This window comes from Mercenaria mercenaria, chromosome 13, assembly GCF_021730395.1.
Source record: "Mercenaria mercenaria strain notata chromosome 13, MADL_Memer_1, whole genome shotgun sequence".
Lineage (NCBI taxonomy): Eukaryota > Metazoa > Mollusca > Bivalvia > Venerida > Veneridae > Mercenaria > Mercenaria mercenaria.
In genome coordinates this window covers 29,850,734-29,867,004 of record NC_069373.1, presented here as the reverse complement: position 1 = coordinate 29,867,004, position 16,271 = coordinate 29,850,734, and the positions used below count along the sequence as shown (strand labels likewise).

Genomic DNA, 16,271 nt, shown 5'->3' with positions numbered 1-16,271 from the left:
ACAATAGGGGTCATTTACGCTGCATGAACAATCATCCTATGAAGTTTCAACATTCTGGGTCGAGTGGATCTCAAGTTATTGATTGGAAATGGTTTTCCATGTTCAGGCCCCTGTGGCCTTGACCTTTAACAGAGTGACCCTAAAATTGTTAGGGGTCATCTACTCTGCATGACCAATCATCCTATGAAGTTTCATCATTCTGGGTCAAGTGGTTCTCAAGTTACTGACCAGCAATGGTTTTCAATGTTCGGGCCCCTGTGACCTTGACCTTTCATAGAGTGAACCCAAAATCGTTAGGGGTCATCTACTCTGCATGACCAATCATCCTATGAAGTTTCAACATTCTGGGTCAAGTGGTTCTCTAGTTATTGATCGGAAATGGTTTTCAATGTTCAGGCCCCTGTGACCTTGACCTTCGACGGAGTGACCCCAAAATCAATAGGGGTCATCTACTCTTCATGATCAATCATCCTGTGAAGTTTCAACATTCTGTGTCAAGTGGTTCTCTAGTTATTGATCGGAAATGGTTTTCAATGTTCAGGCCCCTGTGACCTTGACCTTTGACGGAGCGACCCCAAAATCAATAGGGGTCATCTACTCTTCATAACCAATCATGCTTTGAAGTTTCAATATTCTGGGTCAAGTGGTTCTCTAGTTATTGATCGGAAATGGTTTTCAATGTTCAGGCCCCTGTGACCTTGACCTTTGACGGAGTGACCCCAAAATCAATAGGGGTCATCTACTCTTCATGACCAATCATGCTATGAAGTTTCAACATTCTGGGTCAAATGGTTCTCTAGTTATTGATCGGAAATGGTTTACAATGTTCAGGCCCCTGTGACCTTGACCTTTGACGGAGTGACCCCAAAATCAATAGGGGTCATCTACTCTTCATGACCAATCATGCTATGAAGTTTCAACATTCTGGGTCAAGTGGTTCTCTAGTTATTGATCGGAAATGGTTTTCAATGTTCAGGCCCCTGTGACCTTGACCTTTGACGGAGTGACCCCAAAATCAATAGGGGTCATCTACTCTTCATGACCAATCATGCTATGAAGTTTCAACATTCTGGGTCAAGTGGTTCTCTAGTTATTGATCGGAAATGGTTTTCAATGTTCAGGCCCCTGTGACCTTGACCTTTGACGGAGTGACCCCAAAAACAATAGGGGTCGTCTACTCCAGCAGCCCTACAACCCTATGAAGTTTGAAGGTTCTAGGTCAAATGGTTCTCCAGTTATTGCTCGGAAATGAAGTGTGACGTACGGACGGACGGAAGGACGGACGGACGGACAGACGGACGGACGGACAGGGCAAAAACAATATGTCTCCTGGGGGAGACATAACTATACTTAATTATTTCATACTTAAATTATCATTGATATCATTCCAAGTTCATTGTTTCTCAAGATTAACTTTATTACAGAACTATCTTATCTGACTGAACACAGTGAAAATGAGTTTATAATTACCTGGATTTATAGCACTGCCCACACACAAGACAGTTTATCGCTAATTAATGGTTTACATTATCAGTGGAAGTTAGTTGATTAATACAGCTGTGAAGTTCATCTCGGGACATGAGAAGTTTTTAGAATTTGCTTTACTGTAAAATCTAACTATTTTGAGTTAATTTAAAATTTAATTAAAATTTAATTTAATCCTATTATATAAAGAAAAGGGGATGTGATGTATTGTCTTATAAGTTGGTATATACATCTACTCATAATATAATTTAGAGACCGTACCATAGCTCTTCGCATACTTTGATTTTTCAAACTAAAGTGATTTTTACAAGTGCACCGGTTACGATAAAAATGTAAACAACGGACTCTGTCTATGAAACTTTGAAATGAATGAATGACACTCGATCTCAGTCATAATACTGATTGACAGTGAAAGCTAATGACTCCATGTGTTGCAGAAAGGTATTTAGTTTGTAACTTTAATTTCCCATCAATTGAAATCCTCTTAAAACTGGTAAAATAATTACTTATATTTGGACAAATCTCATCGTCTTTGCCGTTCGGCAGCTGCATAAAGGGCAAATATAAAAGATTCAGTGTAAGTAATTTTTCACTGGTACTGCCAGTTAGTAAGTTCATACTCTGAACAACACATCAGAGAAATTTGGGCAGATTTGACCAATTATGACGTTGGCAGCATTAGATTATATTTTTTTCTTTACACAAAAATTGCCGTTAGGTAACAAAGCGAATACGCCGATAATCCGGAGTTCACCGATTATTGTTCCAGTTTACGCAATGTAATCCAGCAATTAAACTGCATAGCTATTAGCTACTGCTGTTATAGGGAAGTGGTAGAGTGTCTGCCTTAGGGGTGAGAGGTCCTGGGTTCGAGTCCCAGTTAGAGCTTAACTCTATTTAGATTCTGCTAAAGCATAGTTTTGCTGTTAATAGACTGTTCCAGATGTTCTAAATTTTTAGCACACAGTATCATGGATCAGTATTTAGCAATCCAGATCAAAGTTGATGTTAAATCAAATGCACCCAATTAGAAAATATTGACTATATTATGTCCCTTTGATGTTTATGCTCTCCATGTTCAAGAAGAGTTACATTTCCTTAATCACAAAATTTTTGTTATCATGAAAATATTAAATGCTCATAACTCCGCACTTCTGGTTAAAATATTGTCTATATTTCTGTTTTTGAGAAATATATGGACATTTCTCTTCATTTCAAAGCTTTTTAACTTCAAATCTATGATTTGAAAAACTTAGGTACTATCTCTATATAATTGTATGTAGGTATGTATGCTTGGTCAGTATATAATATACTCTAGAGCTAGTCACTCGGTGTTGTTTCTTTCTTCAAGTACATGACAATGACCATCATGGTTTTTTTTTGCAAGTATAAAACTTAAATATTCAATTAAATTTCGTGAACATAAATGATACTCAAAATGATATTGATGGTCAGAAATTACAAATGGTTTGCCGAATACACCATACTTTTAATTCAAAAAGTTTACACACCATGTGGGTCAGAAAGCACGAAATTTACGTTCTTGAACGTATAATGTGAATCGTCATGTTTGAAATGTAAACAAAGGAATAAAAGTTACTGTTTTCATGTTTGAGGAAAAGATCGAACTGTGATTGTCAATGTTCCCGATACGGAATATATATGAATGTATAAACATGAGCTGTTTCATCTTACAGGACTTACAAAAACATTGTAAGCAATTGTTTATTTATTGTATTTATGTTCTAGGGGCTGGAAAAAGATAGGTCCAAAATTTAAACTAAAAGCTATATAGCATTAATTCCTCGTTATTTCTGTGCATACTATTCGATTGTTTAAAGGTTAGAATATCAGAAAATTGCAGAAAATAAAACATATCTTTGAAAAAGTCCCGATCTTTCATCATTTGTTTGGTTGGCTCATGATTACAAATTTAATGTTAGTAGGTCGTGATGTCCATGAAGCCGTGTAAAGTGATAATTTTGATGACACGTTGGATTTATTTTATAATTTTGAGTGATCATTAAGTGATCACAAACATCGGACAGTTGGATGTTATAAAAAAAGTGATGCTTTATTTAGATTAGAAAGTGAATCGTACTATACAATAAGGAAATCCAAGGTAAAACACTACTTTTATTTCCTTCACTGAAGAAAACATGGCGGACATATTTTTGTAAAAAAGTGGTGCAAGTGTGATTTGTGTAACACAGTTTTACGATTTCTTAGAAAACTAACGCTCAGCTCATTTACACTGACATATCCTTGATTTATTAATATATATATTGTATAAATATGAGAGACTTACGGTACCAAATGATTGATTGTTTTGGGTTTAACGCCGTTTTTCAACAGTATTTCAGTCATGTAACGGCGGGCAGTTAACTTAATTAACCAGTATTCCTGGATTCTGTACCAGTACAAACCTGTTCTCCGCAAGTAACTACCAACTTCCCCACATGAATCAGAGGTGAGGACTAATGATTTCAAACACAATGTCGTTTATCAAATAGTCACGGAGAACATACGCCCCGCCCGAGGATTGAACTCACGACCCCGCGATCTGTAGACCAACGCTCTACCTATTGAGCTAAGTGGGCGGGCTATATTTAACATACGTACAATGCATTACTTCTCCAGTAAGTGGTTCTAAAATTTGGGATGTTTTCGGAAAAGTGTACATTTACCCTATAGCTGTTCCGACTTAACATAATCGGTTTAATTGTTCGCCTGCAGTGCTTTTTAAGAATTCCCTTCTTTCAGAAAAAATATATATTCTTCTTAACAGCAGGTACTAATATCGTTTGGCTACATTAAGTATTATACTTTATGGTCCTACGGGATAAGCGATTTCAACACCTAGTTTTAAAATTGAATATTTCTGAAGCAGGCGTGAGCAGTGTTTAAATATGTTTCATGAAACGAGTAATACATAACAATGCCTCAAGTCTTGAGTTAGTAATATTATTATTGTAATAGAAAGAAAGTAATTTCATGCATTTTATGAACTTTTAAATTACAATAATCCTCTTTTAGTGACATTATAAAACCACTGAAATTTCACAAAAACTAGATGTAATTAGCTGCTTGTATCGCAGAAACTGAAATATTCACTTAAACAATACTGGATAATTATCTTCAGGTTCAATATCTTTTTATACATGATCTTTTAATCTTGATTTGGAGGCATATAACGATGGCATAGATGTACAGCTTGATTATTTCATGTAAAAGCCTTCGCATATTTCAAACAAGTGGGCCCTGAAGGCCCTGTATTGCTCACTTGAAGAAAGTAGGTCAGTAGGTCACATTCATGGTTACTAAAGTCAGTTTTAAGATCGGTGTGCAAAACTGTACATGTCATCCAAATTTCAAGGCTGTATCTTAAAAAAAAAAAAGTAGGTCAGTGTCACATTCCACATGACTCAGATTTGAACTTGACCTAAAGATCATCAAGGTTAACATTCTGACCCAGTCTCGTTAAGATACATTCATAAATGTGGCCTCTAGAGTGTAAACAAGCTTTACCTTTGATTTGACCTGGTGACCTAGTTTCTGTCTCCACTTGACCTAGATTTGAACTTGACCTAAAGATCATCAAGATTAACATTCTGACCAAGTTTCATAGAGGTATTTTCATAAATGTGGCCTCTGGAGTGTTTACAAGCTTTACATTTGATTTGACCTGGTGACCCAGTTTTTGATCCCACCTGATCCAGATTTAAACTTAACCTATATATCATCAAGGTTAACATTCTGACCAAGTGTCACTAAGATAGGATCATGAATGTGGCCTCTTAGAGTGTTAACTAGCTTTTCCTCTGATTTGACCTGGTGATCTAGTTTTTAAACCTACCTGACCCAGATTTGAACTTGACCTAAAGATCATCAAGATTAGCATTTTGATCAAGTTTCATTTAAATATAGTCATAAATGTGGCCTCTAGAGTGCTAACAACCCTTACCATTGATTTGACCTGGTGACCTAGATTCTGACTCCACTTGGCCTAGATTTTAATTTGACCTAAAGATAATCAAGATCAACATTCTGATCAAGTTTCATGAAGATACAGTCATTAATGTGGTCTCTGTAGAGTGTTAACAAACTTTTCCTTTGATTTGACCTGGTGACCTAGATTTTGACCCCACATGACCCAGATTCAAATTTACCCAAAAATCATCAAAATTAACATTCTGACAAAGTTTCATGAAGATACAGTCATAAATGTGGCCTCTAGAGTGTTAACAAGTTTCTCCTTTGATTTGACCTGGTGACCTAGATTTTGACCCCAGATGACCCAATATCAAACTCGTCCAATATTTTATTGAGAGTAACATTCTGACCAAATTTTATTTAGATTGGTCCAAAATTGTGACCTCTAGAGTGTTAACAGTCAGATTGTTGATGAAGGTCAAACGATGACGGACAAAGATCGCCTTTGAGCACTTCATGCAAAAAATTAAACATGACACTGTCAGTAACTGAGCACAGCAAACATGTTTTGTCTCTCATTTAGCAAAGGAAAAACTTAAACACAAAGACATTGAAACTTTCTGAAACCAGGTTTTTCAAACTTTTCCTATTTTATAAACATTTACTTTGACTTACCAAGACCTTGATTCTAGTGGCCATCAAAACAACATCCAACATTTCTGCCCAATTAATCTAACTACATACAAAGTGCTAATAAGCAGAAAATATTTTTCTATTTTTAGTTAACATCTGACCCAATATACAATCCAAAGCTTATTGTTATCATAAGCTTGCTATATACCAAGTTTGGTGACAGTATAGCAACCATTGTTAAGTTAAGAAATAACTTTTTGATAATCCCAGTCAAATTAGAGCTGTCACAGGAGTGATGAATTATACCCCCACAGTGCAGCATTGTCACAGAAGTAAGCCTATCTTAAAGTCAAACCTTAAAATCAATAGGGGTCATCTGCTGGTCATGATCAATCTCCTTATTAAGTTTCTTGATCCTAGGCCCAAGCATTCTCAAGTTATCGTCCGAAAATGGTTCAACTCTTCCAGGTCACTGTGACCTAGACCTTTTACCTACTGACCTCAAAATCAATAGGTGTCATCTGCTGGTCATGACTAACCTTCCTAACAATTTTCATGATCCTAGACTAAAGCGTTCTCAAGTTATCATCTGGAAATGGTTTAACTGTTCCAGCTCAATGTGACCTTGACATTTGACCTACTCACCTCAAAAATCAATAGGGGTCATCTGCTGGTCATGACCAACCTTTCTATCAGTTTTAATGATCCTACTATGACCAAGTTATTGTCTGGAAATTGTTTAACTGTTCTGGGTCAATGTAACCTTGACCTTTGACCTACTGATCTCAAAATCAAAAGGGTCATCTGCTGGTTGTGACCAAACTCCCTATCAACTTTCATGATCCTAGGCCCAAGCATTCTCAAGTTAACATCTGGAAATGGTTAAACTGTTCCGAGTTACTGTGACCATGACCTATGACCTACTGAACTCAAAATCAGTAGGGGTCATCTGTTCATTATGACCAATCTACCTATCAATTTTCATGATCTTAAGTCAAAGCGTTCTTGAGTTATCATCCAGAAACCGTTTAAATGTTCCGGGTCACTATGACCTTGACCTACTGCACTCAAAATCAATAGGGGTCATCTGCTGGTCATGAAAAACCTCCTTATCAATTTTTATGATCCTAGGCCGAAGCATTCTTGAGTTATCGTCCTGAGTATAGATCTGTATGTTTTGGTAGATACAATAAAAAGCTTGAAAAATGAAGATAATGAAAACTAGAGCTGCTTTTGAGAAAAGCGCGTCTCCCACAACTGCCAAATCCTTTAGTGATTCAAAGTGGTGTAGGTGGTTTAGATGAATGGTTCTGATCAGTAATGTATTGGCGGTCTGGATGGTTTGGATGAGTGGTTCCTATCATTAATGCCTAGTTTGTCTGAATGGTTCAGACAAATGGTTCCTATCATTAATGTCTAGTTTGTCTGAATGGTTCAGACGAGTGGTTCCCATCAGTAATTCAAGGGCCACAATTTAAAAGTGCCTGGGCAGATTTGGCTAGTTATCAAACTTGGCCATGGTCTTATTGTCAAACACACTTTGTTCAAGTTTGGTGAAGATCGGATGAGAAATGTTCGACTTAAGAGTGCGGACAAGATTTGTGACAGACACACAAACAGACACAGACTGGAGTAAATCAATATGTCTCCCACACCACTGTGTGGTGGGAGACATAATAATAAAAGGATATATAGATTTATAATCAATTTATCTGACTTTGAAACATTTTAAGGTTAGACTGATTTTAACAAATTTCGTATGATCTCTCAATATTAATCAGACCTCACAGCAGATTATGATGAAAATACATGTACAGTTTTTTTTCTAAAGGTTGTTTTTGTAAAAATAAAGGTTATCTCTGGCACTTTTGGGCAAAAATAAAGATTAAATCTCTGATCTTTTCCCAGCTCCATGCTGCAATAACACTTTTCTCAACAATTTAACTCTTTTTTGTCTTCTATAGTATTTAACTTCCTCGCTCAAGGGAAATAATTTCTTTATAGAGAGTAAATTGGTTAGTGAACAAATTGTCTGTCGACCTTAATCCTATCGGAGGCATTTCAATGCAATGGAAAATTAATCTATTTATGGTACCTTCTATAAGAAATAACACAGTCATGCATTTAATAGTTCTCAAATTGTTTTCTTTGACTTTCTTGTATTTCTAGACATCTGTCCCATACTACAAATTTCACTAAAGAAACTGTCACAGTTTCACCAGCGAATTTCTTGATTTGACCTTTACTTATTTTTCTTTTCAAATTCCTGATCACTGACATTTTAAGCTATACCCAAATCTGTCTGCAATAATAACCGCAAGCTGTTTTTTTGCCCTACATCTTTCACCTGAGTTTCACAGATGAAACAATTTATAATTTTGGGAAAGAGTGATTTAAAAGAAGTTCTGCCAAAATAGTATGAAAACCGGCATGCATACTTAGACGCAGTCGGTTTAAATGATTTAAGAAAGGGAACATTTGAATGAAATTATCTTAAAGTTGAACATAATTTCGTTTAATGATCATTATACTGTTGCTCTATCTGCCAGGTTATTCAAAGAAACAGAAAAAATGCACATAAAGGGTCACCAAAGATACATTTAAGTAAATTATTTAAACACTAGGCCAATAGTTTCTGAGATTTTTGAATTAATACAAGATACATTAAAGGTCCAATAATGCTTTAATTTTTTATCTTAAAAACAGATGAAACAACTTTCCAAATAGATGTTATGCATACTTCTATCATCGGGTTAGAAAAGCACTACTTTTAATATTGCACATGAACTGTTACAGTTAGAGCCATGAAGGAGAGTAATAAACAAGAGGGCCATGATGACCCTATATCGCTCACCTGTTATCATTGCACTTGAGGACAAGAAGGTCCTCAGAAAAAATATCTAAGTCCAAAGGACCGTAACAACAAAGGGAAGAAATTTAACCAAAAAGAAAAATAAAATCTTACAAGGTACAGATATGTCAAAATACACCTAAAAATTGGAGGTACCAACCATGTTGTACCACAGAAAAGTGGTCTCGGTTTTTCCCTACGGCCAATAATAAAAAAGTTACTAAATATAAGCTATTTATAGTAACGTAAAAGGCAAGTAATTGAAAACAATTATTGTAAGTGAACAAAGAAGGATCTGCCAAATAAATCTGTTGACATAAATGAAATTTCAGAGCAGTATCTTCATTAGTTACAGAGATATACCCATTTTAATTTGAAATAAAGGGAGGTAATTTGACATAAAATCAGTCCATAGTTATCTACCCTGATTGGCTCACTCCAACTAATGACAATAATAAAATTTCAAATAAGTCCTATAAGAACTTACTGAAATAAATCCATTTTGATTACAATCACGGGAGGTAATCCGATATAAAATAACTGAACCTACGCTTGGATCTGATTTGTCATAGAATCCAAGAATTATTGTTGTTGAAGTTATTTTGGAAGTTTGTATCAAATAAAACCATAAATGAAATCTCTATATGGCTGCAAAAGCCAAAATAGCCAATTTTGGACCTTTAAGGGGCCATAACTCTGGAACCCATGAAGAAATCTGGCCAGTTCAAGAAAGGAACCAAGATCTTGTGGTGATACAAGTTGTGTGCAAGTTTGGTTAAAATCGAATCATAAATGAAGCTGCTATTGTGCAGACAAGGTCAAAATAGCTGATTTTGGCCCTTTCAGGGGCCATAACTCTGGAACCCATTAAGGGATCTGGCCGGTTCAACCAAAGAATCAAGATCTTATGGTGACACAAGTTTTGTACAAGTTTGATTAAATTCAAATCATAAATGAAGCTGCTATTGTGCAGACAAGGTCAAAATAGCTAATTCTGGCCCTTTCAGGGGCCATAACTCTGGAACCCATAATGGAATCTCACCAGTTCAAGAAAGGAATCAAGATCTTATTGTGATACAAGTTGTGTGCAAGTTTGGTTAAAATCAAATCATAAATGAAGCTGCTATTGTGCAGACAAGGTCAAAATAGCTAATTCTGGCCCTTTCAAGGGCTATAACTCTGAAACCCGTAACAGAATCTGGCCAGTTCAAGAAAGGAACCAAGGTCTTATGGTGATACAAGTTGTGTGCCAGTTTGGTAAAAATCAAATCATAAATAAAGCTGCTATTGTGCAGACAAGGTGAAAATAGCTAATTTTGGCCCTTTCAGGGGCCATAACTCTGGAACCCATAATGGGATCTGGCCAGTTCAAGAAAGGAAACGAGATCTTATGGTGATACAAGTTGTGTGCAAGTTTGGTTAAAATAAAACCATAAATGAAACCACTATCGTGCAGAAAAGAAATTGTTTACGCACGCACGGACGGACTGACGACGGACGAAGGGTGATCACAAAAGCTCACCTTGTCACTATGTGACAGGTGAGCTAAAAACAATAGATTCAATAAGAACAGTCTAGTATATTCAGCACTATTCAAACTTTTGACAAATGCTAAACAAGAGGGTCATGATGACCCTAGATCATTCACCTGAGTAACATGAGCTACATGTTTCAAATGTAAAACTGATGCTAAAATATTAAGAAAGTAGGTCACATTCATGGTCACTGAAAGTCAGTGTTAAGATCGATATGCAAAACTGTATACGTCATCCAAATTTCAAGGCTCTATCTTAATAAACAAGAAAGTAGGTCAGCAGGTCAAGGTCACAGTCAAATTACCCCTAATTACTTGGGGTCATTAGGTAGTTATAATTAAACAGTCTAGGAAATATGATCAGATAAAAAATGAAGTATTTTTTCCTATATAACACATATACAAAAGTCCCCCGGAGCGGGGCAGTGAGTCTTTTCACTCCAGGGGCATAATTTGAACAATCTTGTTAGAGAACCACTAGGCAGAGCTACATACCAAATATCAAAGGCCTAGGCCTTGAACTTTCAGACAAGAACATTTTTAAAGTTCTTTCCTATATGTCTATGCAAAACTTGGGACCCACAGGGCAGGGCCTTTTTTCACCATAGGGATATAATTTGAACAATTTTGGTAGAGGACCATTAGGCAATGCAACATACAAAAAGTCTAGGCCTTGCAGTTTCAGGTGAGAAGATTTTTATTTATTTTTTCCTATACAAGTCTATGTTAAACTTCGGACCCCCTGGGTGGGGCCTCTTTTCACCTCAGGAACATAAATTGAACAAGGCAGTCTGAAAGACAGCTATGTCCCCCACCATTGTTGTGGATAGTGGAAGGGTTTATGGTATTGGGTGGCACCACTAAGCAATCAAGTTGTGACCTTGACCTTAAGCTGGCAGGGATGAATTTTGAATTTTGCACATTGTCTTGATATACGGAATATTACAGCCAAGTCATATTAAAATCCTTCAAGGGCTTAAGATGATACAGAGCAGACATAAAATGGAAGGCTCAAAACTTTGACCTTGAGTTGTGACCTTGACCTTGAGCCAACAAGGCTGACTAATGATATCTGCACATCATCTTCTTGAGGTGATTAATTGACCAAAGTTTCATGAAAATCCTTCAAGGGGTTTAGGAGATACTGTGTGGACACAAAATGAAAGGCTCAAACATTCTACCCTGAGTTGTGACCTTGACCTTAAGCCAACATGGCTGACTCATGAGTTCTGCACATCGTCTTGATGAAGCAATCATTTGACCCAAGTTTCTTGAAATTCCTTCATGGGGTTTTGGAGATACAGAGCGGACACAAAGTGGAAGGCTCAAACATTTAACCCAGAGTTGTGACCTTGACCTTGAGCCAACATGGTTGACTTATAAGTTTTGCATATTGTCTTGATGAGGTGATCATTTGACCCAAGTTTCATGAAAATCCTTCAAGGGGTTTAGGAGATACAGAGCAGACACAAAATGGAAGGCTCAAACCTTTTTGACCTTGACATGTGACCTTGACCTTAAGCCGACATGGCTGACTCATATGTTTTACACATTGTCTTGATAAGATGGTCATTTGACCAAAGTTACATGATTATTCTTCAATGGATTTAACAGATACTGAGCAGACACAAACTTGAAGGCTTAAACCTCTGACCTCAATTTGTGACCTTGAGCCAACATGGCTAACTCATATGTTCTGCACATCCTTTTGATAGGGTGATTGATTGACCCAAGTTTCATGATTATCCTCTAAGGGGTTTAAGAGATACAGAGCGGACACAAAGTGGAAGGCTCAAACGTTTGACCTTGAGTTGTGACCTTGACCTTGAGCCAACATGGCTGACTTATGGTTCTACACATTGTCTTGGTGAGGTCATCATTTGATCCAAGTTTCATGAAAATCCTTCAAGGTGTTTTAAGGAGATACAGAGCAGACACAAAATGTAACGGAAGGACAGACGGAAGAACGGAGGGAGGGACGAATGGTGTTAACTTTTATATATGAAAACTGTGACCAGCCGAAAACTCACCATCCAAAATACAACTTTTAGACCAGTTCCGGCTTGTTGACAGTGGTATCCTTGCACAACTTTCTGCCTATTAAACTTACCCAAAGTGAACTTCTGTCATCTACACAACCTATATTACTTGTAACAATTCATTTTTTCATTCCAAAACTTTTTCTGCAGACAAGCATACATTTTCAGGTACAAACTAAGCAAAAAGCAAGAATAATTAAGTAACGCTGTTCCTTGAAGTTTATGGAGGTGAAAAAAATAATCTTCTCTATGAAATCCAAGTTTTACCCACTGAGGGCTTCTTCATAAAAGATGCTAAACATAAACATAGGTCCAAGAGGTTTACACCCGTTATCCTATGTTTTTGCTCGAAAATATATGTTATTATTCGATAATCCTAGTTTTTCGACCAAGAATGTAATTATTCGGTGATTGGATTGCCACGAACTATTGTTTACGGGCGTGAACCTATGTAAACGACCATGAACTTTGGTTTACGAGCACGAACCATAGTTTACGAACATGAACCTAGGTTTTCATTCAGTGTAATTGGTTTCTCGAAGAAAACTTTTTGATTTTGGTCGTTATCCCAAGTTTACGAGCGTTAACCTATGTTTACGGTCATAAACCCATTTTCACGGTCATAAACTTAAGTTTTCGATCATTAACATAATGTTCACGTTAGTAAACTATGGTTTACAACTATGGTTTACACTCGTGAACCCTGGATTACGCCCGTAAACATAGGTTCACACTCATGAACTTAGATTAACTACCGAAATTCATAGTTCAATTGAAAATTTAAGCCTGGGTTCACGGGCATAAACTATGGTCAACGTCCCATTATCTTATGTTTTGCTCGAAAATACGGGTAAGTATTCGAAAAACCTACTTTATTGATTGTTTATTCTAGTGTTTCAACAGTGAACCTGGGTTCACGTTATTATTGGGCAATTGGCGTGCCATCACTCTTTATATATGTTTATAAAGAAGCGATAATAAACATTGAGGGACATAATAACAGATAAAATATAAAGGTAACAAACACAACATCTATAATTCGATATGCAAAGCCCAACCCCCACTCCCCCACACACACATCATGTATGAATGTATGAACACTGATCAGATGGGGCGATTTTTTTTGTCGGTATGAGAGATATTTTGTGCTCGAACCCCGCTACAAACCGGACTGTTAATGATTATGGTCTAGTCCTGTTCCTTCCCTTATATGATGGTTAGGAAAATTCACGGACCCGTAATAGTGTACCTCCTGTTTTTGAAGAGTATTCCATTCCTACCATAAGACTACTTTAGCTAATTTTTCAGGAAGGCGTAGGTTCAAGCCTAACTAGGACCAAACTTTGTTCCTTATATTTCTTTTTTCAAGTAAGATAAACTTTTTTTTTTCAATACTTATTATCACCGATTTGTCATACAAAAGCAGAAATTTTTCATTTGATTAGCAATTTCTTGCTGTTTAAAATGAACCTAACCTGAAGGGTCAATGTTTAGACATCTTTGAAAATACTTTGTTAAATTTAGTAAAAGTTCTTGATTTTGCATTTATTCTTTAGTTTACAAAGTTTGGAAGAAATGTAGGTAGGTTTTTTCTATGTACAATCAACTAACCCCATGGGGCAGGGTCAATTTGACCCCGGGGGTCATGATCTGAACAAATTTTGTAGAAGTCTACTTGGCAGTGCTACATGTCAAATATCTAAGATCTAGGCCTTCTTGTTTATTTTTAGAAAATGTTTGAAGATTTTCCTATGTAAAATCAAGTGACCCCATGGGGCGGGGTCAATTTTGAAACCGGGGGTCATGGTTTGAACAAATTTTGTAGAGATCCACTAGGCAATGCTACATGTCAAATATCTAAGCTCTAGGCCTTCTGGTTTATTTTTAGAAAATTTTGAAGATTTTTCTATGTACAATCAAGTAACCCCATGGGGTAACCTACATGTGAAATATCTAAGCTCTAGGCCTTCTGGTTTATTTTTAGAATTTTTTTGAAGATTTTCCTATGTAAAATCAAGTGACCCCTGGGGCGGGGTCAATTTTGACCCCAGGGGACATGATTTGAACAAATTTTGTAGAGATTTACTAGGCGATGCTACATGTGAAATATCTAAGCTCAAGGTCTTCTGATTTATTTTTAGAAAATTTTTGAAGATTTTCCTATGTAAAATCAAGTGACCCCTGGGGTGGGGTCAATTTGACCCCGGGGGTCATGATTTGAACAAATTTTGTAGAGGTCCACTAGGCAATGCTACATGTCAAATACCTAAGCTCTAGGCCTTCTGGTTTATTTTTTAAAAAATTTTGAAGATTTTCCTAAAGAAATCTATGTAAAATCAAGTGACCCCTGGGTCGGGGTCAATTTTGACCCCAGGGTCATGGTCTTGGAAATAGGATCAGATGATTTTTTAAGTATTTTTCCTATATAACTCACATAATAACTAAGTGACCCCAGGGCAGGGCCTCTTTTAACCCCAGGCGCATAATTTGAACAATTTTGGTAGAGGACTACTAGACAATGCATCATACCAAAGAACAAAAGCCTACTAAGGTTGTATGGTTTCAGACAAGAAGATTTTTAAAGCTTTTTCCTATATAAGTCTATATAAAACTTGGGACCCCCAGGGCAGGGCCTCTTTTCACCAAGGGGTACAATTTGAACAATTTTGGTTGAGAACCATAAGACAATGTTACAAACCAAATATCAAAGGTCTAAGTGTTGTGGTTTCAGACAAGAAGATTTTTAAACTTTTTTTCCTACACATTTCGTTCAAGTTTGTTGAAGATTGGATGAGCAATGTTCGACTTAAAGTGCGGAAAACAGTAAAAAGGCCAATTTTCAGTAATAAGGGCCATAATTCTGAAGTGCCTAAGCCGATTTGGCTATTTATTGAAAATGGCTAAGGCCTTATTGTCAAACACATTTTGTTCAAGTTTAGTGAAGATCGGAATCCGATGAGAAATCACTTAGAACGCAGAGTAAAATAGCCGATTTTTGGTAATTCAAGGGCAATATAATAATTCCAAAGTGCCTGGGCCAATCTGGCTAGTTATCGAACTTGGACGAGGACTTACGGTCAAACACATCTTGTTCAAGTTTGGTGAAGATTGGATGTTTGACTTAGAGTGCGGACAAGATTTGTGACAGACAGACTGGAATAAATCAATATGTCTCCCACACCACTGTGAGGTGGAGAGGTGGAAGACATAAGTATAGGATGCTATGTGACAATAATTAATGGACAGCATACTTACCATCATGTATACAACGGTAATTTAGTTCCTGAATATAACATGGCACATCTACCTGAAATTAAACAATATCATTCTGAAATAGCTACGGTAATATTGATTCAAGATGGCCCTATGTCACTCACTTGAGTGTTTCACGTGTTTAATGACTCCAGAAAAAAAAGTTTTCTGTACAGGTATATATATATAGAGAGAAAACAACAGTTCCGCCAAGCGGGGCAATTTATGCCCTAAGGGTTACATCAGAGGATGGGAGCAAAATTTAAAGAACTTGACTGTTGAAGTCTAAAAGACTGGAACAACAAAGGGTCCAAGAAATTTAAAAAAAATCGAAGTCCACAAAAAAATCCTTACAGGTACAGATATGTCAGAATACACCTAAAAATTGGAGGTACTATCCATGTTGTACCACAGAAAGTGGTCCGGTTTTTCCCTACGGCCAATAATAAAAAAGTTACCAAATAAACTATTTATAGTAACATAAAAGGGAAGTAATTAAAAAAAAAATATTGTAAGTGAACAAAAAAGGGATCTACCAAATAAA

At 36.5% G+C, this 16,271-nt stretch overlaps 1 protein-coding gene across 4 annotated transcripts in view; it reads right to left on the bottom strand.

Annotated features, from left to right (window-relative positions):
- LOC123529047 (uncharacterized) overlaps positions 1–15,874 on the bottom strand; it is a 172,131-nt gene extending 156,257 nt beyond the window's left edge. For all 4 annotated transcript variants that reach the window (XR_008366710.1, XM_045309232.2, XM_045309233.2 and 1 more), the window contains exon 1: positions 15,731–15,874. The gene's annotated coding sequence lies outside the window, so the exon portion shown is untranslated. The remainder of the gene's footprint in view (positions 1–15,730) is intronic.
- Positions 15,875–16,271: the final 397 nt, after the last annotated feature.